Source organism: Acinonyx jubatus, chromosome C1 (genome assembly GCF_027475565.1).
Source record: "Acinonyx jubatus isolate Ajub_Pintada_27869175 chromosome C1, VMU_Ajub_asm_v1.0, whole genome shotgun sequence".
NCBI lineage: Eukaryota > Metazoa > Chordata > Mammalia > Carnivora > Felidae > Acinonyx > Acinonyx jubatus.
In genome coordinates this window covers 215,387,080-215,407,877 of record NC_069381.1, presented here as the reverse complement: position 1 = coordinate 215,407,877, position 20,798 = coordinate 215,387,080, and positions in this window count along the sequence as shown.

Here is a 20,798-nt window from a genome sequence, read left to right as displayed (position 1 = left end):
GTATGACTGATGTGGTGTCTTTACTGAGTCTAATGTGTAAGTACTAAACTAAGGAAGGGCATTTTTCTTGTATCTAATGCTGGTGGATGTTTCTAAAACCTCTCACCCTTTGTCAGCAAAGTGAGGAGTAGAATGGTGGTGGAGACGAGACCCCCATGCGACACTTCTCACAGTGGATGGTGTGTCCACCTCCCTGGGAGATGGATACCACCGGCATGGGGTTTGTCTCCAGAGTAACTAAGCACCAGGGAAACAGCCTGTCCTGGGACCATTCTCTGGTACACGAGCTCCTAGGGATAAACTCATTCCTACTTCCTAGCCATGGGGTTTGGAAGTTTCTTTCAAAGACCTGTGTCAGGACCCATGAGCATGATGCAGACATCAGTCTCCCCGTGTTAGGTTGTGGGTTGTCCCTCTTCCTGACTAGAGGGAGCTGCCCCCAGTGCCAGGCAGTTCAGGGACACGGAGACCCTCCCGGTGCACGGCTTGAAGTCTAAGCGCCATGGCTCTGGACAGCTTGGGCTGAAGATCAAACTGCGCCCAAGAGGCCAGGAGCCTTGGAAGGAGGGCGATGGGATGGGCAGTTGGGGAATGGGGAGCTTGCCCTCCTGGGCTGGGACAGGGCCTGCAGATAGCACGTGGTTCAGTTGACAGTCACTCCACAGGTAGCCCAACTCAGTCGTCTCCTGCTCCAGGACCCAAAGCAGCTTGGGTTGCCAGTGCCCAGACTGGGGCTGAGGTGTGACGACTCAGGATTGTCACCTGGGTCTTCTCTCTGGTTGTGCGCCTTTGCTTCAAGAACATCTTTCTCAACAGCCCTTTTACAAAAGCCCCCCAACAGGTCCTGCCCACCAGGAGGGGGGGTTCACATTGGCTCCCCTCTGGTTCAATCTCAGATCTCAGCCACTAGCCTACATAACCAGATGCACCTTCTTTTTATACAAATATTTATTTTTTAAAAATTTACATCCAAGTTAGCACACAGTGCAACAATGATTTCAGGAGTACAGTCCTTAGTGCCCCTTACCCATTTAGCCCATCCCCCCTCCCACAACCCCTCCCGTAACCCTCTGTTTGTTCTCCATATTTAAGAGTCTCTTAGGCTTTGTCCCCCTCCCTGTTTTTATATCATTTGAACTCATATGATTTTTGTCTTTCTCTGAATGACTAATTTCACTTAACGTAATACCCTCCAGTTCCACTCATGTAGTTGCAAACGGCAAGATTTCATTCTTTTTGATTGCCGAGTAATACTCCATTGCATATAATACCACATCTTCTTTATCCATTCACCCATCGATGGACATTTGGGCTCTTTCCATACTTTGGCTGCTGTTGATAGCACTGGTAGAAACATCAGGGTGCACGTATCCCTTCAAAACAGCATACCTGTATCCCTTCGATAAATACTTAGTAGTGCAATTCCTAGGTCGTAGGGTCGTTCTGTCTTTACTTTTTTGAGGAACCTCCCTACTGTTTTCCAGAGTGGCTGCACAGTTTAGATGCACCTTATTTTTAGCGACTGGGGATGAGTTGGTGGGATGGGGTCAGAGAGGCAGGTCCGTAGGAGAGGTCTCAAGAGGGATGGGAACATTATTCCTGGGATTATTTTAGCTGTCCCAGACAAACTGACATAGGAGGTGTCCACAGAGACACAGATGGAGAGCAGGTCCCCCTGCAAAACCTCTGTTGCATGTGGCTTCTAGCAGCACACAAAGGCCACTGTGATGAGCTCTGATGCCATGGGGGGGGGGGGGGGGACTGTTTTGAAGCATCAAGTCCTTCCTCTCCTACGCACACTTGTCACATTCTCCCAGAGGCCCTGGACTCACTAGGCCGAAGAAGAGGCTAGTGCTTTCAGAACAGCTACGTCCCCTCTGGAGGCTCGAGAGTGAATCCGTTTCCTTTCCTTTTCCTGCTTCAGAGGCCACCGACATTCTTTGGCTGGTGGCCCCCCTCCTCCAGCTTCTAAGCCAGTAACAATGCATCTACCTTTGTGCCTCCCTCTTCTGCTTTTAACGAACCTCATGATGATATTTGGGCCCACCTGGACAATCCAGGAGACTCGCCCTGTCTCAGGGCCCTCAATCCTTAATCAGGTTTGCAACACCTCTTTTGCCATGTAAGGTGACACACTCACAGTTTCTGGGAATGACGACACGGACATATTTGGGGGACCATTATTCTGCCCAGGCATTCTACCTTCCATCAAGACACGGTGTGGTGCCAGCCTTCCACACAGCCGTTGGATTCGGTCCCCTCCGACCTCTCAGGGGCTCTGCTGCATCACTAATCCCTCCTCCCTCTGGATCATTCTACAAAGCTGTAATCTCTCCGTCTGGAGAAAGAGGAGACACAATCCCCCTGGACCTGCCATCCCTGGTTAGGCTCTGCCTCATTTTTCTGCTCTAAAGCAACATTCCTAAAAAGCACTGTTTACACTAGCTGTCCCCACTTCTGCACCTCACTCCCCTTCCCTCCTCCGCAGTCAGGCCGTTCTTCCCCTCCGCTCCAAGGAACCTGCCCTGGCCAAGATCTCCAGCGACCGTTTCCAGACCCGGGGATTCTGTCTCAAGTTTCAACTTGCTCAACTTTCTTCCAGTGAAGCACTCCTCCTGGGTTATCACTCCCTCCCTCTGGAAAGTCCACTTCAAAAACCCCCAATCCTTCAGGCTGTCACTGGCCATCCTCAGTCTCCTTTGCTGACCAACCTCTGAATGAGGGCATACACGTTCAGGACTCTGTGCCCTTCCCTGTCACCCCTGCCCTGGCCCATTTGGCTTGTTCCATCGTGTGCCCGTGGTGCAAAGCCCATCTCTATCCTTGTCGGCCCCTCTATCCTCAGGTCCACTCAACACCTCCACTCAGACGTCGGATGCGCATCACAAACCATAGCCAGAGCACAGCCGACTCTCAGCCCCAAACGCACCGTCACTGCGCCAGTCGTTGCCCCTTCATGGCACCCCATTGACTACGGAAGATAACCCATACAGGCCACACTCTTTTCCTGTCACCTCCCCTCCACTCAATCAAGTGCATGAGCCCTACTCCAAACTCCAGTTTCCAACCGTCATCTTTCCACCGGCAGAGGGCTAGGCACCCTCATCTCACCTTTAACCTGGACTTGGGCAGCAGGCCTAACTCGCCTCCCCACTCCCACGTGGGGCGTCTGGCAGCGGCCTTCAAGGCCGGACCAGAGACCAGCTGCCTCCGCGGATCCTCCCTCCCGCAGTTCTGCTCTGGCCTCGGGCCTTGGAGAGCAACCTGAGAGCGGGGGTGCGGCCAGTCTCGCTCAGCGCCGAGGCAGGGGAAAGCGGCCGGATTTGGGAATGAGCGAGCGGAGCTCCAGGGGTCTCGGGCCCGACTCACATGGCGCGCAGCTCTCGGACGCGCCGCACCGACTAGGAGGAACTCCGGAGACTTTTCCCAGGCTTTCTTGAGGCTTTTCTTCCCTGGGCCTGGGAGCCGAGGCCTTGGCCCCGCCCCCGCCCCCGCCCCCGCCCCGCCCGAGGCGAGCCGCTGAGCCTCCTGGGAGATGTAGTTCTCGTCCTTCCACTTCCCCTTCCGCGAGGCCGCTGCAGGCTGAGCCGGGACCGCGACTCCCAGAGGCCTGCGGGCCCGGAGGCCACGCCCCTCTCGGCGAGCGTCCCGAGCCAGGTGCCGGCCAGGATCCTCGCGCCGTCGGGTAAGTGGCCGTGTGTCCGGTCGCGTCCGGAGTGCCGTCCTTTCGGCAGCCCTGGCACCAAGAGAGGACGCGAGGCAGGCGCCGGCGCCCCGCAGCTCGAGCCGCGCGTCCGCGTGTGGACGCGAAGGCCAAGGGCGTCTCAGCCGGCCGGGCAGTCGCTGCGCGGGCCGCCGCCCGGGGTCGCCGACCGCCGCGGGTCCCGGGAGGCCGGGGGTATTGAAAGAGCAGCCAAAGCCACCAGAGACGGGGGTCGAGAAGGAGGGGGTCGTTCCAGGCTGTGGAACGGAAGCAGGTTTGTTGAGGAGGGGGACACGAGCCTTGCTGACGGTGCCGGAGACCGAGCCCCGGCTCCGCGCAGCCTTCACTCTCCGCCTGCGCTGAGCGAGCACCTGTTGTGTGCTGCGGTCCGAGACACACTGACCGGACCCCTGCTGCCGTGGACCCTTGCATTCTCTAAAGACGGCCGAGAGCCCACAGCGAGCCACTGGCCACCGCACACTGCCCAGAGGTAGACAGTCGCATCGCTTTTGAGAGCAACCGGGGAAGCCCAGAGCTTATCAGATTATTAATGTCTGTCCTTGGGTTTAGATGGGTCTAGAAGCGATAAGGTTTTAAACTGGTGACCGAGAGGCCTCCTGGATTGTCGTGGGAGCACCCAGGCATCTTACCCGGCTAGACCTGCGCTGCTGCGTCGTTGTCGTTGCCTCGCTGTCCATCTGCCATCAGCAGATGACACTAGGAGTACCGTCTTCTTGCCCCTCCGGATCCTGCCCCGCCTTGACCTCGGAAATCTGCTACATGCCCTTAGACATCCAAGTCAATAAGCATTCCGTGGACCTTGTCACCCCTCACCGTCGAGCTGGCTCCCAAACCTTAAGCTCCTACCTTCTGTCTTACCCACTCTCTCCAGCCGAACTTATTAGACCTCTCTGGGACGTAATCACTGTCCTAGTTTCCTTCACAGTCCAGTTTCTTGACTGTTCTCATTTTCTTCACTTCCTTACCTGCTTGCTTATCACAAAATTTCACCCCGGCCTACATTTCCCATCACTGTACTGGAAACTTCTAGAAGTCTCCGAGGAAGTCCTTACTGCCAAGTAGACCCTTTAGTTTTCTTCTGCCTAAATATTGCAGCATTTGACACTGACAGTAACCTCATGCTTTTTAAAACCCCCGGCCGGGTCTCGTGTTCTTGCTTCCTCTTCAACCCTTCCTTCTCAGATCCGAGACGGCTGTCAGCCCACCCTTTAAGTGTTGCCGTGTCCTGTGTCCCTTTCTATAGCCCGCTTATCTCTAGACTACAATCCGTATGATCCCTGTGGCGTTCCCTCCTGTGTGGCTGAGTCCACACTTGACTTTCGGCCCAGCTGGGCTCTCTAGAGCTCTCGTGGGGTTTATCCAGATGCCCCTGGCTGTTGCCTTTCGACACCCCACAGGTTCTAAAGACACAGCAAGTGCAACCTGAGCTCTGCTCTCCTGCGAAACCTGCGCCTCCTGTCGTGTTCTGGATCCCTGGCCATCCTCAACCACCCAGGGCAGACCCCTGACAGGGAGACACCTCCTCGTCCTTCAGCACCCCCACCCCACGCGAGTGACGTCCAGGAGCCACCAATTCTCCCTTGTTAACAGCGCTAATGAATGAATGAGTGAATGAGTTTGCATCTTCCTTGTGCCCGCTGTCCCTGCTGCCACATTCTTATTTCAGATTCTTACCTCCCACCTGGAGAATGGGAATGGTCCTTAAGAAAACCACACCCAGTCTTACCTCCTGAACTTCGGTCCTTCAAAAGCCCGACCCTGCAGATTAGCAGAGTGTGGGAGGCGCATGACTCCCAGGGGTCCGCTCGGAGCCCCACCGCCAGGCCCCTCTCCTCTGCTCCCACCCCCTTACCTGGGGTGGGACCGGCTGCCGCCCACCGCCCCGCAATCCTCCCCCGTTGCCTTCAAGGTTGGGAGGGTTTTCCTGGTCACCCTGGTTAGAGGCAGTTTTCAAGTTTCTTTTGATGCTGTATTTCAGACAACGTTTACTTATTCTTTCACAGTATTCGTTGGATACCTGCTCTTCGTCAGGCATTATTCTTGTTGCTGGAGATAAAGCTTCTTCTCAAGCTCATACTGTTATGAGGGAAACAGACCCAAAACACACGATATGGCAGGCAGTGTTCCCGGCCAAGAAGAACATAAAGTGGGCTGAGAGGCCAGGGAGTCATGGTGTGGAAACAGCGTGCAGGTTTAGGAAGGCTGGTTAGGAACCACCTGTCTGGTAGGTTTCATCTGAGCAGAGAACGGATGATGTGAAGGAAGGAGCAGGCAGCTCTCCTGAGAAGGAACGTTCCAGGGAGAGGAAGTAGCAAGTGCAAAGGCCGAAAGTGGGATGTGTGGGGCCAGTTCCAGGGCCGGTGCAGCTGGGTCCCTACAGTCTTGTAACAGATGCTCCTTGGGGCTCGTGGGGGGCTCCATCGGTTAAGCGGTTGAACGTCTGACTTGGTTTCGGCTCAGGTCATGATCTCGTGGTTCATGAGCGCGAGCCCCGAGTCAGGCTCTGCGCTGACAGCTCAGAGCCTGCTTGGATTCCCAGTCTGTCTCTCTCTCTCTCTCTCTCTCTCTCTCCCTGCCTTTCCCCCCTCTTCCTTTCCCTCCCCTGCTTGCTCTCGTGCTCTCTCTCTCTCTCAAAATAAATACACTTAAGAAAAAAACGTTCCTTGTTTTTTTCTGTATTTCTTTCAATAATAACAGCAATACCATATGTTCCTTAACAGCAGGTGCCAGGAGACTGTGCGTGATCTTGTCCGTTCCTCAAATGTCATGGTGACCCTCTGGGGGAGGTATTTATTACTACTCTCCGTTTTACAGATGAGGAAACTGAGGCTCAGATAGGTTAAGTAACTGTTCCTAAACTAGATTTTTATTTTAAAAGCAATACACACCCCCAGGAAAAGGCAAGCATTACAGAAGGCCTGCCGTGGACAGTCTGGGTCCTCCTTCTCTCTTCTTGCCCCATACCTTCCTCCCTCTCTCCAGGAGTCCCCACGGTTAACAATTTCTTGGGTGACCTCTTTGATCCTTCCCATGCATCTGCAAGCATATATATCTGGGAAAAATGTCTTTTTCTTTTTCTGCCAATGGGACCATTCTGTACATACGATTCTGCAACTTTTTTAACCCAACAGTAGGATTGTCTATTCAGCGCTGTGGACCATGCCCGCGCTGCGTGCCAAGCAAGCACTGTCCTCGGCACCAGGGACACAGTAGTGAAGAGGAAAAGCCCCTCCCTCACGGGGGCCCCCCTGGCCCACCACGTGGCCTGGGGCAGAGCCTTCTTGCCCACATTAACCTCACCAAGGGTGTAGAGAGGGTTTCCGAGGTTTCTCCAAGACCGGTACTCAGCGAACATCCTGTGTACTTTGCACATGCTTCTAGAATTAAAGTGGCCGGGCAAATGGTATGTCGTTGAAATTGTCAGATCATTGCCCTGAAAAACTGTCTGCGTTACACTTCCGCCTTCAGCAGAGGAGGGGAGTTTTCTACACTGTCTTTATTATTATTTTTTTTTTATGTTTATTCTTGAGAGAGAGACAGAGCACGAGCAGGGGGAGGGGCAGAGAGAGAGGGAGACACAGAACCTGAAGCAGCTCCAGGCTCTGAGCTGTCAGCACAGAGCCCCATGTGGGGCTGGAACCCATAAACCCCAAGATCATGACCTGAGCCGAAGTCGGACGCTTAATTGAGCCACCCAGGCGCCTGTCCCATCTACACTGCCTTTAGTGGCAGACATCCCTATTTCACTGATTTACTACCATGAAAAAAAGTTTGTTTAGGGGCGCATGGGTGGCTCAGTCGGTTAAGCGTCCGACTTCGGCTCAGGTCATGATCTCACGGTCCATGAGTTCGAGGCGCACCTCAGGCTCTGTGCTGACAGCTCGGAGCCTGGACCTGCTTCGGGTTCTGTGTCTCCCTCTCTCTCTGCCCCTCCCCCGCTCATGCTCTGTCTCTCTCTGTCTCAAATAAAAACATTAAAAAATTTTTAATTGTTTTTTTTTTTTAACATTTATTTATTTTTGAGACAGAGGGAGGCAGAGCATGAACGGGGGAGGGTCAGAGAGAGAGGGAGACACAGAATCGGAAGCAGGCTCCAGGCTCTGGGCCATCATCAGCCCAGAGCCCGATGCGGGGCTCGAACTCACGGACTGTGAGATCGTGACCTGAGCTGAAGTCGGACGCTTAACCGACTGAGCCACCCAGGCGCCCCAAAAAAATTTTATAAAAAAAAAGTTTAAGGGAAGAATATTGAATTTAGTGGGTACCATTGGCATCTGTGGAGATAATCACATGTTTTCTGATTTTCGCCCTTTTGCCTGTCAATGTGGAGTATTTTGTGATTGGATTCATCCATAATGAGCCACGCTTCTGGTTTTAACCCAACTGTAGAATCGTCTTAATGGGGTCAAGGTCTTGCTGAATTTGGTTTGTATATAATTTTATGTAGGATTCTTTTAATAGAATTGATTTTTTTTAGAGCAGTTTGAAGTTCATAACAAAACCGAGCAGAAGGTAGAGATTTCCCACGTACCCCTGTTCCCACACACACACGACTTACCCCCTGATCAGTATCCCCCACCCGAGTGGTCCGTTTGTTGCAGTCGATGAGCCCACCCATCATTATCCCCCAAAGTCCCTAGGTGACACTGGGGTTCACTCTAGGTGCTGTACATTCTCTGGGTTGGGACAAATGTCGGGCATGCATCCACCACAGAGTACGACACAGAGCAGTGTCACTGCCCTAAAAATCCTGTGCTCTGCCTGTTCATCTCTCCCTCCCCGCAGTGTCTCACAGTCACGATCTTTTTTACTATCTGCAGAGTTTTACCTTTTCCACAGTGTTTTGTAGGATTTTTTTTGCATCAGAATTCCTACGAGGTATTGCTCTGTGGTTTTTTGTATGTGCGGTCTTCCTGATTTGGGTGTATGTTAAGCTGCCCCTCTGAAAAGATTGGGAGTCTTGCTGTTTGTTTGTTTGTTTGTTTGTTTGTTTTAAGATTTTATTTTTGAGTAATCTCTACACCCAACATGGGGCTCTAGCCCACAACCCTGAGATCAAGAGTTGCAGGCTCCACCGACTGAGCCAGCCAGGCGCCCTGGGAGTCTTGCTTTTATTCCTGTGTGTTCTGGAACAGCTTAAATAGCATTGGGATAACACAGTCCTTAAGTTCTGAAAGTGTACGCCTTGAGGTCACCAGGGTCTAGAGAGTGCAGTGGCAAGAGGTACACTAATTTTAAAAAGTTTGTTTTTAGATAGTTTTTTTTTAAAGTTTATTTGTTTTTGAGAGAGACACAGCATGAGCGGGGGGGGAGGGGCAGAGAGAGAATCCCAAGCAGGATTGGCCGCTGCCAGCACAGAGCCCGACTCGGGGCTTGAACTCACAAAACCGTGAGATCATGACCTGAGCCGAAACCAGGAGTCAGACCCTTAACCAATGGAGCCGCCCAGGTGCCCCAGAGGTGCACTAATTTAAAAAGTTTTCTGTCCGGGCACCTGGGTGGCTCTGTCGGTTAGACATGAGACTCTTCAGCTCAGCTCAGGTCATGATCTCTCCGTTCGGCAGATCGAGCCCCACATGGGCTCTGTGCTGGCAGCTCTGAGCCTGCTTGGGATTCTCTCTCTCTCTCTCTCTCTCTCTCTCTCTCTCTCTCCCCCCCTCCCATGCTTGTGCTCACGCATGCACGCTCTGTCTCAAAAGAAATAGACATCAAAAATAAAAAAAGCTCAAAGCGATTGTCTGCATCGCTCCCTGTAAGCCTTTCCAAGGCATCTGATTGTTTCTCACTCCCATTTCCTGAGTGACGTGGGGCATCTTTTCTCAAGCTTACCAGGTATTTGTGTTTTCCTCAGAGCCAGGTTGGGTGCCCCGTCTACACCTCCAGAGGTCCCTGAAGGTACGGTGTTGGGAGTGCGGGAGCACGAAGGAAACCCGAGAAGGAAGTGGAGGGCCCTGGCAGCCCGCATGGACCCGCATAGGCCACTCAGGCAAGGCTCGAACCACAGATGGATCCAAGGCTTGACAACACCCCTCCTGCTGTCCGTGGGATGCGACGGGCAGGGCAGGAGCTTGGCCAGGGAGGGAAGCGGCCCCCAGCAGTGGGCCGCCCGGGCTTCCATATTTTCACCTGGCCTCTTTTCCGTGTCACCCTGCACAACAGCCCCAGGAAGCTGGCCACCTTCGGCCATTCTTCCTTCCATAGTCTGTGCGAGCAATAAACGGAATCTAGAAAGGGCTCACGACTTCCTTAGTAGCACCTCTGTCAGCCTGTGCTGGACAGAATGGAAGGAAAATGAGGCAATAGGGGGGTGGGGGGGGAGGGCAGGGCCCACCCGATTTGGGGTGCGTACCACAGATCTCCCCTTGCCCGGGGCCAAATTCTCTTTTCTGCCCCTTGTCTCCTCCAAGGCTTGATCGAGCCCCTGGAGGTTTGCCCACTTCTCCCTCAGGATGTTGTATCCAGATCTGCCCCAGTCATTCGACCCGGAGAAACTCCGGTTGGAAGGAGCTCTCAGATGGACCAGCAAATTCTAGAGGACTGGAGCTTCTCCAACACTGTATTATGGAAGTTTGCAGCGGTACCGTTGACATCTTTCTCGACTTTTATCACATCTGGGCAACCATCCGTTAATCCATTTTTATTCTTGATGCCTTCAGAGTAAATTCCCCTCCAACATTAACTAGCATCCGTTATTCACAGTCTTTTCCTTTGGATCCAAAACTTACAATGAACTGCCCTACTTGGAACATCTGCTGAGTTTTGACAAATCTGTACAGTTTTGTAACTCAGACCCTACTGAGATACCGGTAAGAAAGTTCTCTCATGCTCCTCAGACAGTCCCCACTCCCACCCAGAGGCAACCAGTCAGTACCCTGCCTAGCAATACTGGAGCACAAAGCAAAAGGAAAAATCAAATTTGTGCTTAATTTTTTTTGCAGAACAATAAAGTAGGTGAAAAGCCGTTGAAAAATTTTAAAGTAGGCATATTAAAATTAAAAATATTTTGAAGTTTAAATATTTTATTTATATAAAACCAACTGATGATTTTACTTAACCAGGTTTAATGGAAACAAACCATAATATTTCCAAAGTTTACTACTTATTTTCAGTTGGAGAGAATTGCCAGATTAATTTCCCTTTTTTTTTTTTTTAACGTTTGTTTATTTTGAGACACAGAGAGCGTAAGCGGGGGGAGGAGAGAGAGAGAGAGGGAGACACAGAATCCGAAGCAGGCTCCAAGCTCCGAGCGGTCAGCACAGAGCCTGACTCGGGGCTAGAACCCACGAACTATGGGAACATGACCTGAGCTGAAGTCAGAAACTTAACCCACTTAGACACCCAGGTGCCCCCTTTGGATGTGTTTTTAATGTGGGTTTTAGAACAGAGGCAAAAGGCAGCACCTGGGTGGCTCAGCGGGTTAAACCTCTGACTTCAGCTCAGGTCATGATCTCGTGGTTTGTGGGTTCAAGCCCAACATCGGGCTCTGTGCTGACAGCTCAGAGTCTGGAACCTGCTTTGGATTCTGTGTCTCTCTGTCCGTCCTATGCTCATGCTCTTTCTGTGCCTCTCAATAATAAATAAAAACAAAAAAGCTTTTAAAAAAAATGGCTAAAATGATACATTTGCTGTTAGGTATATTTTACCACAATAAAAAAATCAACTAAGGAAAGTATGAACTGAACTGAATGTAAACACCCCCAGGCCCAGGATTCCAATCCCTGGGCACGTGCCAGTGGAGATGGGTGCCAGTGTTCGCCAAAAGACACACTTTGGGATGTTCCTACCAGTAGTATTTGTTAGAGCCTCAGACTGGATACGACTCAGCTGTTCACAGATGCCAGAACATGTTCGTAAGGAACCTGCATCCACACCAGGGATTATCACACAGTGAGAAGACAAGGTCAGGTCCGCCTGCTAACAGTTCACACGAGTCTCACCTACATGGTGCTGAGCAAAGAAGTCCGGGTTGGAAGAGCGCGCACTGCGTGATTCCATTTATATGAGGTTCAAACCCCCACCAAATGAATCCGTGGCCCTAGTGCCAACCGTGGGGCGTCGTGACTGGAAGTGGTTTCTGGGCGCAGGAAATATTCCGTGTTGCAATCTGAGTCCTCGTCAGCGGGTGTATTTACTTTGTGAAACTTCATCAAGGAATATACTTGGATTCAGTGTGGATTTCAGTAAAAAAAGTTTCCTAAAAAAACAGAATCAAAGAAATCGATCATTACAAATAGCAGAAAATTAGGTACTGGGTGGAAATAAAGTAATAAAAATATTTTTTATCTAAAAAGTGAATTATGGTGACATATTTATCAGCGTCTTAAGTAGATAAGGTGTAAAAGTTTCCTAGTACATTTATTTTCCTGGTTAAATGGTCTCAGAAAATGCTCAATCAAGTCTCACTTGTGAAAAGTCAAATATATCCATAAGTAAGACGTGTATGGCTCATCTCCGTGCCTGAGATGAGGTCCAGAAAATCCTTTTGGGGAAGTGAGCTCTGAGCTGAGTTTGGGGCCTGGGAGGGGGGGCAGCCATTTGAGGAGCAGGAAAAAGTTGTTCTAATCAAAGGCAGCGAGGGCCCAGTCTTGAGGTCCACAGAGCCCGCTGCATCCTGGAGAAAGGGAGGAGCCCAGGGGTCGGGGCCACAGTCAAGGTTTGAAACTCCCAAGGTCAGAGGTACTCATGCCAATGCCCAGTGAGACAATGGAGGGCCTCATAAGCATAGCAGGGAATTTGGATTTTATGCTACGCAAATGGGAAGCAATTGAGAGACTTAAAGCAGGGGAGGGCAGTGGGCGAAGTTATGTTTTAAAATGATCTCTCTCCCTTTCTGGAAAATCAACTGTAGGAGGACAAGAGTCTAACAGAGAGGAGGCAGCGTGATTTGCCTCAGGAAAACGCAGTCATGCCTCAGAGATCTTGGGGGTTCGCTTCCAGACCACCACAGTAAAGCAGATACCGCAGCGAAGTGAGTCCAGTGAGCTCACTGGTCTCCTGGTGCACATGAAAGTTGTGTTTACACGACACTGTCGTGTGTCAGGTGTGTTAACAGCTTCATGTCTACAGGAATGTACAGACTTGAGTTAAAACGTATTTTATTGCTAAACAATGCTAACCATCATCTGAGCTCTCAGTGAGTCAGAATCCTCTCGCTGGAGGAAGAGCTTGCCTCGATGTTCACGGCTGCTTGGTGGTTGTGACAGTTTCCTAAATTAGTCAACAATGAGGTTGGTCTGGTACATCAAGTGACTCCTCCTTTCGTGGATGATTTCTCTGTGGCACGTGAGGCCGTTTGACGCCATTTTACGCACAGTAGGAATCGTTCGACACCGGAGTCCGTCCTCTCAAACACAGCCACGGCTCCATCAGCTAAGTGTATGCATCTTCCAGATCCTTTGTGGTCACGTCAACAGTCTTCACGGCATCGTCACCGGCGGCAGATTCCGCCTCAGGAAACCACTTCCCCAAGAAGCAACTCCTCCTCCGTTCAAGATTTCCCCCAAGACCGCGGCCACACATTCAGTCCCGTCATCAGGCTCCGCTTGCAATTCTGGTTGTCTTGCTGTTTCCACCCCATCGGCAGCGACTTCCTCCACGGGAGGCTTGGACCCTCCATGTTGTCCGTGTGGGCTAGAATCAACTTCTTCCAAACTCTTGTGAATGTTGGTATTTTGACCTCTTCCCGTGAATCGTGAATGTTCTCAATACAACACATAGAGAGTGGTGAATCCTTTCCAGAAGGGTGTCGGTTTACCTTGCCCAGATCCCTCAGAGGAGTCACGATGACACTTGTAGCCTCATGAAATGTAGACACTTGAAAGTCAAAACGACCCCCTGGCGCACGGGCTGCAGAATGCGTTCTGTGATAGCTGGCAGGAAAACAGCATTCGTCTCGTTGTCCTTCTCCATCGGAGCTCTTGGGGGACCCAGTACGTTGTCAGTGAGCACTAATATTTTGAAAGGAGTCTCTTCTTTTGTTCTGAGCCGTGGGTCTCAACAGTGAGATTAAAATATTTGGAAAACCACGTCGTGAACAGACGTGCGCTCATCCAGGCTGTGCTATTCTGCCTACGGGGCACTGGTGGAGTATATTTCCCATAATTCTGAAGGGCCCCGGGATTTTCAGGACGGTGAACGGGCACTGGCATCAATGTCAAGGCCCCGGTCGCACCGGCCCCTGGTAAGAGAGCCTGTCCCCTGGGGCTCTGGAGCCAGGCGTTGACGTCTGCTCTCCAGCGTGAAAACCCTCGATCACGTCTCCTTCCAGCAGAAGGCCGCTCCGTCCACGCCGCCCGTCTGTGGTTTAGCGCAGCCGCCCCCACCTTCGTCCTGCCGGCTCTCCCGGAGAACTTGCCGCAGCTCCGGCACGAGCACTCGCAGCCTCACCTCACACTTGCACTTCTGTGTTACGGACACGCTTCTCTCCTGAACCAACCCCTGCTCGCTCCAGACTTTCCTCCGGCAGCCTCTTCACCTCCCGGCCTTCACAAGGAGCGCCAGGGCCTTGGTCTGGACTGGCCTTTGGCTTACGGGAACGTTGCGGCTGGCTGGGTCTTCTATCCCGACCACCAAAACCTTCTCCGAACCAGCAATAAGGCTGTTTCGCTTTCTTACCATCCGTGTGTTCACTGGAGTGGCCCTTTTAATTTCCCCGAGAACTCATCTCTCGCGTTCACAACCTGGACGACCGTTCGGTGCGAGAGGCCCCGCTTCCGGCCTGTTTCGGCTTTCCACCGGCCTTCCTCACTGAGCTTCCTCATGTCTGGCTTTTGATTGAAAGTGGGAGACGTGCGACCCTTCCTTTCACTTGGACACGTAGAGGCCATCGTAGGGCTATTAACTGGCCTAATTGCAGTATCGTTGTGTCTCGGGGAACAGGGAGGCCCGAGGAGAGGTGGAGACGAGGCAGTGGCTGGTGGGGGGAGCAGACAGAACACACACAGGACATTTATGGATTCAGTTTTCTGACTTATATGGGCGCGGTTCGCGGTGTCTGCAGACAATGACAGTAGTGACATCCGAGGTCACGGGTCACAGATCACCACGACAAATATTATAATGAACAAGTTTGAAATATTGCGAGAATTACCCAAATGCGACAGAGACACAAAGTGAGCAGACGCTGTCGGAAAATGGTGCCAATAGGCTTCCTCGGCACAGGGTTGCCCAAAACCTTCAACTTGTAAAAACTGCAGTATCTGTGAAACACAATAAAGCAAAGCGCAATAAAATTAGGCATGCCTTTAATGGGCTTGGTCTGGGATCACAGTCACAGAAATGGGATGTGGAAGAATCGCGGAAGTGGAACAGGTAAGATCCACCTACTGAACTGGTCGTATGGCGTAAGGAAAAGGTAGGAACTGAGGCCGGTGCCTAGGTTGGGCAGGAGCCACTGGGCGGATGATTTGAGAAAGACTGGCGTGAACAGGTTTTGGGGAGAAGGCAGGAGTTGTGTTTGGCATATATTGTAAATGGCATCATTTGAGATGCCCATTAGACATCCAGGTGGGGCTGCTGAGTGGACAGGTGGGGATACAGGTATGTCGAGTTCCAAGAGGAAGCCAAGGCCAGAGACATGCACAGGTGTGCCATCAAAATACAGACGTATTTAAAGCCAAAGAACTAATAAAGATGGTTTTGGAAGTGAATAAATTGCAGACCGAAGAAGGTCCCGCACCATGCCCTCGGGCAGGTCAACGTTTAGATGAAGAAAAGCCAACAGAGTGAATCTGAAAAGGGGCGTTCCGAGTGGGCCACATTTCCCTTCTAGTATGAAGTGGGTGGGGTTACAAGGCTTCTGGGCTTCCTTCTGCCCTGAAAGAAGGGTCTATCCTCCCGTGACATGGCTCCAGTCTGCAGACAGAGGGCGCAAGCAGGAGAGCATGTGCCTTCCATTGCCTTCTAAGGACACTGACATTTTTCTAAGGGTGTAAAGGTCTGCGGCTCCCCCACTGAGTTAAAGTCATCCTTTTGGCGTTTAGGACCCCTTGTGAAATGACCCCAAGTTAACTTGAAACCTCGAGTCCTACCCACCCACCCACCCAACTCCTCTCCATTCCTTACAGAGCTGTGAACATGGGGCTTATTCATGCCATTGTGCCCTGCCCTCTACCCCAAAATGAATCTAAAAATCACACCTGACTTTTTTTTCTTTTCTTTTAGAGAGAGAGTGTGTGTGTGGGTGGGGGAGAGAAGAGAGGGAGAGGGAATCTTAAGTGGACTACATGCTCAGTGCACAGCCCGATGCAAGGCTTGATCCCAAGACCCTGGGATCGTGACCTGAGCTAAGATCAAGAGTCGGACGCTCAACTGGCTGAGCCACCCAGGTGCCCCCACACCTGACTTCAAAGGCCCCAGATAGAAGGTATCCAGTTCAGGCCCCCTGACAGCCAGCCCTTTCACCATTACTGTGCACTCCACACAGGCACTCAGGCACACACACACACACACACACACACACACACACACACGTCCCTTGTGTTTTGAGCATGTTCCTCTCCCGCTAGCAGATGCAGGAACTATTTCTGGCCCGGTGTGAACTTCGAGAATTACTAACCCTGTTCCTTCCTGACCTTCCCCCAGCCTTAGGTGCTTATCTTACTCACGTGCTCGTGCTCATGGGTTCTCACCTGAAGATTCAAGGGGAGCCCTCTGCAGACCTACCCAACAGGCAACATTACTTTCCTCAAAAGGCTTTTAAGAGATTAGATCAAATTATCATATGCAAAGCGCCTAACTAGTGACAGGCCCCCAACAGGCACGCGGTGTTCTAAGTTCTCTTCCCCTTCTTCACAATAGGAATAGTAAAGTCGATCACTTTTTCACAGTGTGAGAGACTTTTTCTGACATTTATTCAAACTTCCCCAAACCAGAGTTGTTATAAAATCCTTCCCACCGCCCTGGAAGACAATGGTTATTTGTGGTTTCCAAGCCGTCTTTCATTTTCCAAGCCGTCTGTCACAGTGCACAAAACAGGTGTGGTTATCAGGCTGTTCAATTCTTACTGCTGCCCTTGTAAGGGCCCCCACATTTCGCAGCTCAAAACAATCACTCTGTTTTGTTCATATTTTGTGGGTCAGGAATCCCACAAGGGCGGGGGCTTGACACTCGAGATCCTTGCTGTCTGTGCACTTGGCACTTCCAGTGTTTTCCCTGGGAATCTCCTTAGCCAGATTCATCAGTTCATTGGGTACATTTTCTGTTTCCCACAATATCATGGGTAACGGCTGTGCTGAATGTACGTAACAATGGTATTCTTTCCTCCACCTTCCTCACTTTTTGTTAAGCCCTCATTTACAGCCTCCAGGCCCATCGGGGTGCGGGGCCTCCCACAGTCTTCTCCAGGCCCCTCTGGTTACCTGCTGACCTGGTCCCAAAGATAGTCCCTTATGTTTTGGGTTTTGGCACCTGACCTTAGCCAAAAGGCCGAGAAGTGACGTTTTGGCCTTTTGATGTGTCAGCACTCCCCGTCAAATTCCTCTTCCTGGTATTATTGTTGTGTAATCGATTACCCCTAAATTTAGCAGCTTAAAAACACTGCTTACTTTGCTTGCGATTCTGTGGGTTGGGAATTCTCAAAGGGCTCAGCTGGGCAGTCCTGGCTTGGGGTCTCTCACGAGGTCATAGTCAGATATTGGCCGGGGCTGGGGTCATCTGAGGCTTCCTCAGGGATGGATGTCCTCGATGACTCACCCTACAAGGCTGGCAGCCAAGGCTGGCTATTGGCTGGGAGCTCGGCTGGCATCGCTGAATACAGCGCCCATCTGGGGCTTCTCCAGCACGGTAGCCCCGGAGCAGCAGAACTCCTTAGTCGCTGACCGACTCCCCAGCAAGTGTCTCCAGAGCATCAGGCAGAAGCTACATGGCCTTTTAGGACCTAGCCTTGGAAGTCATACAGTGGCCCATCTTCCATTCTCTACCAGTCAAAGCTGTCACAGTTCACCCAGGGCCATGGGAGACGACTCACGGCCTACCTCTCGATGGAAGGTGGCAGGGATACATTTCAGAAGAGCAGGAGGGATGGGAGGTATTGTGGCCACAAACTGGAAAATATCATTGGCCACACAGGCAGCTGATAACATCCTGGAACATCAGGTACTCCCTTTCCTTGTCTCTAGACAGCTCAAGTTCTTAAAATCCGAAGTTATGATTTTTTTCTAAGAGCAAAATAGTCAAGTAGGCTTGGGCAGTCTTGAGCAAGTACCCAGGGGGCGTCACTCTTGGCTCCAACCTTCCTCATATTCCTGAGGTAGGACGGCTGTGTTATGCACTTTGAACTTCAAAAATGGACATAGTCTTTCACTCGTTCATTCATCCAACCAATGTATACAAGCACCTATTACATGCCAGGTGCTCAGGGTACAGTTATGTGTAGGACCAAACATGGCTCCTGACCTCCACCTGCTCACATTCTGATGGGAGATACGGTTCATCCACGAAATGATGACATAAACGACTGTAAACTGTAACTATGACAACAGCTGTAAAGGGTGCTTGGGGCACTCAAGAAAGGTTTTCCTGAGGAATTGATGACTCAGCTGAAATCTGAGGAATGAATGGAATTTACCCAGGAGAAGGGGGTCGAGGAGAACATTTCAAGCCAGGGGACCTGAAAAAATGCCCTGGGACAAGACAGAGAAAGACAAGTACAAGGGATGGAGAGAAGCCCCAAGAGAGAAGCCTGACAGGAGGCTGTGATTTGGTGACACAGACTTGACGGGGGTGGGGTCAGGGAGTGGATCCAGAAGACATTCAGAAGATGAAACTGAGAGGACTTGGTGATGGACGGTGTGTCAGGCGTCTACTGCTGCCTAACAAATGACCACAAACTCAGCAGCTTAAAACCACACCTGTCCAGTATCCCGCAGTTTCCACAGGTCAGGAGTCTGGGCGCAGCTGGGTCCTCTACGAGGCTGCAGTCACATGTTGGCCCGGGGTTGGGGTCTCATGTGAGGCTCAACTAGAAAGGATCTGCTTCCGAGCTCAGATAACCATGGGTAGCGTTCATCGCCTTATGGGTTCTTGGATTGAAAGCCTCGGTTTCTAGGGGCGCCTGGGTGGCTCAGTCGGTTAAACCTCCGACTTCGGCTCAGGTCATGATCTCACGGTTCATGAGTTCAAGCCCCGCGTTGGGCTCTGTGCTGACTGCTCAGAGCCTGGAGCCTGTTTCAGATTCTGTGTGTCTCTCTCTCTCTGACCCTCCCCCGCTCATGCTCTGTCTCTCCCTGTCTCAAAAATAAATAAAACGTTTAAAAAAAATTTTAGAAAGCCCCGGTTTCTTGCCATCACCCGGAAGCCACCCTCAGTTCCTTATTGCTGTCCTCCTCTACAGTGGCTCACAACATGGCAACTTGCTTCTTCAAAGTCAGCAAGGGAGGGTGAGTCCCCAGGAAGGATGGGTGTCACAAACCCGTGTGAAAGAATCATATCCACGTAATCACATACATCCTGACACCTTTGCTGGACTCTATTGGCCAGAGCAAGTCACGGGCCCCGGCCACACTCAAAGGAAGGAGACCACACAAGGGCTGTATACCAGGAGGTGGAGACCACAGGGGCCACCTCAGAGGCTGTCTTCCATTAGGGGGGTTCTGGTGTAGGAGCACAGGGCATCAACCCTGGAAGGAGAACAGATTGAAGGGGGTAGGGGTGGAGAGTGAAAAAAATGGTTTCAGTCGGGACTTGTTGAGTTTGAGGTACCTTTGAGACATCCATGAGGTATCACGTGGGTACTTATTTGAATATGTGGATCTGGAGCTGGTAGGATATATAAATTAACAAACCATGTTCAGATGAACAGTAATTCAAGCCAAGTGTGGACGAGATTGCCAAGGGAGGGAGTATGGGATGAGGAGAGGACCCAGGATCAAGTCTTAAAGAACTCCATCCACGAACAGCCAGGCAGAAGACCTTGGGCCTGTGGAGGAGGCAGAGACAGAGCAGTCAGAGAACAGAAATAAAACCAGGAGAGCGACGACGACGTGTCTTGCAAGTCAAGAAGTGGCCAACGTGTCAATGCTGCTGGGGTTCGTGTAAGATGACTAGACAGGTCAGTCGCATCTAGCAATGGAGTGGGAAATTACCGGAGAGCTTAGCAAGAGCTGTTTTGGAGAAGTCAGGAGATCAAGCTGGCTTGGGGTCGGCTGCCCTGTGCATGAGAGGCAAGGACATGGGAGGCTGTGAGTATTGTTACTGCAGAGTATTCCTGCTGTGAGGAAGGGGCATTTCTCTGGGGAGGGCGAGGAGTGAGCAGTCCTGCAAGAGAGAGGCGTGAAGGCTCGCTGGGCCCTTCAAAGTCCTAAAGCCAGACATCACCAGGAATACCCCTGCAATGGAAACAAGTTGGGTTTCCTACTCATCGCAGGGAGGGAGGGAGGGAGGGAGACCACCACCCTGGAAACGTCAGTGGTCAGATGTTGGAAAGGACTTAGCAGACTGGGATGCGTGGCCGGTAATTTGGGGAAACATTTTAAGGATGGGGGCTTTGCTCTGGATTGAAAAAAATGTCAACAAGAGGAAGAGATGCCCTGACAGGATGCCTTAATCGATCTTATCTGACAGGCAGGAAGATTAGACACAGCTAAATCTATGATCGGTCCAGAAGCAGCAGTCACTCGTATTAGGCAGGGCTCGTGGCTTGGACTACGTTCACATGTTGTCTGAGTTCAGACATGATCAGAGGGGCCTCATTTTCCTCCCCCGCCAGAGCCTGATGTCCACGTTAGCTCAAATTGTGTGTACTGGGTAGGGGAACGCCGAGGCCTCGCTGCGTGCGGGCTGGCGGTCGCGGGACAGAGCCCCGGCGTCACGGAAACGCCGTCTTTCCCGCCCCCCAGGAGCGCGGACAGGGGCAGACAGGTCGAGGGAACACGCCCTCCACACCCCGCCCTTCCCCGGGCTTCGGGGTCAGCGCCGACCGCGGCGGTGTGAGGGCTACGGCACGGAACGCCTTCCCGGCCAAGAGTGCCCACTACGCTGGTCCCCTGAGCTTCGGCAATTCTCCCCAGGCCGGCTTCCCGGCACCGGACGCCCTACCGGGGGACAGCAGGAAGAGCCAGACCCGCCGCCTGCCGGG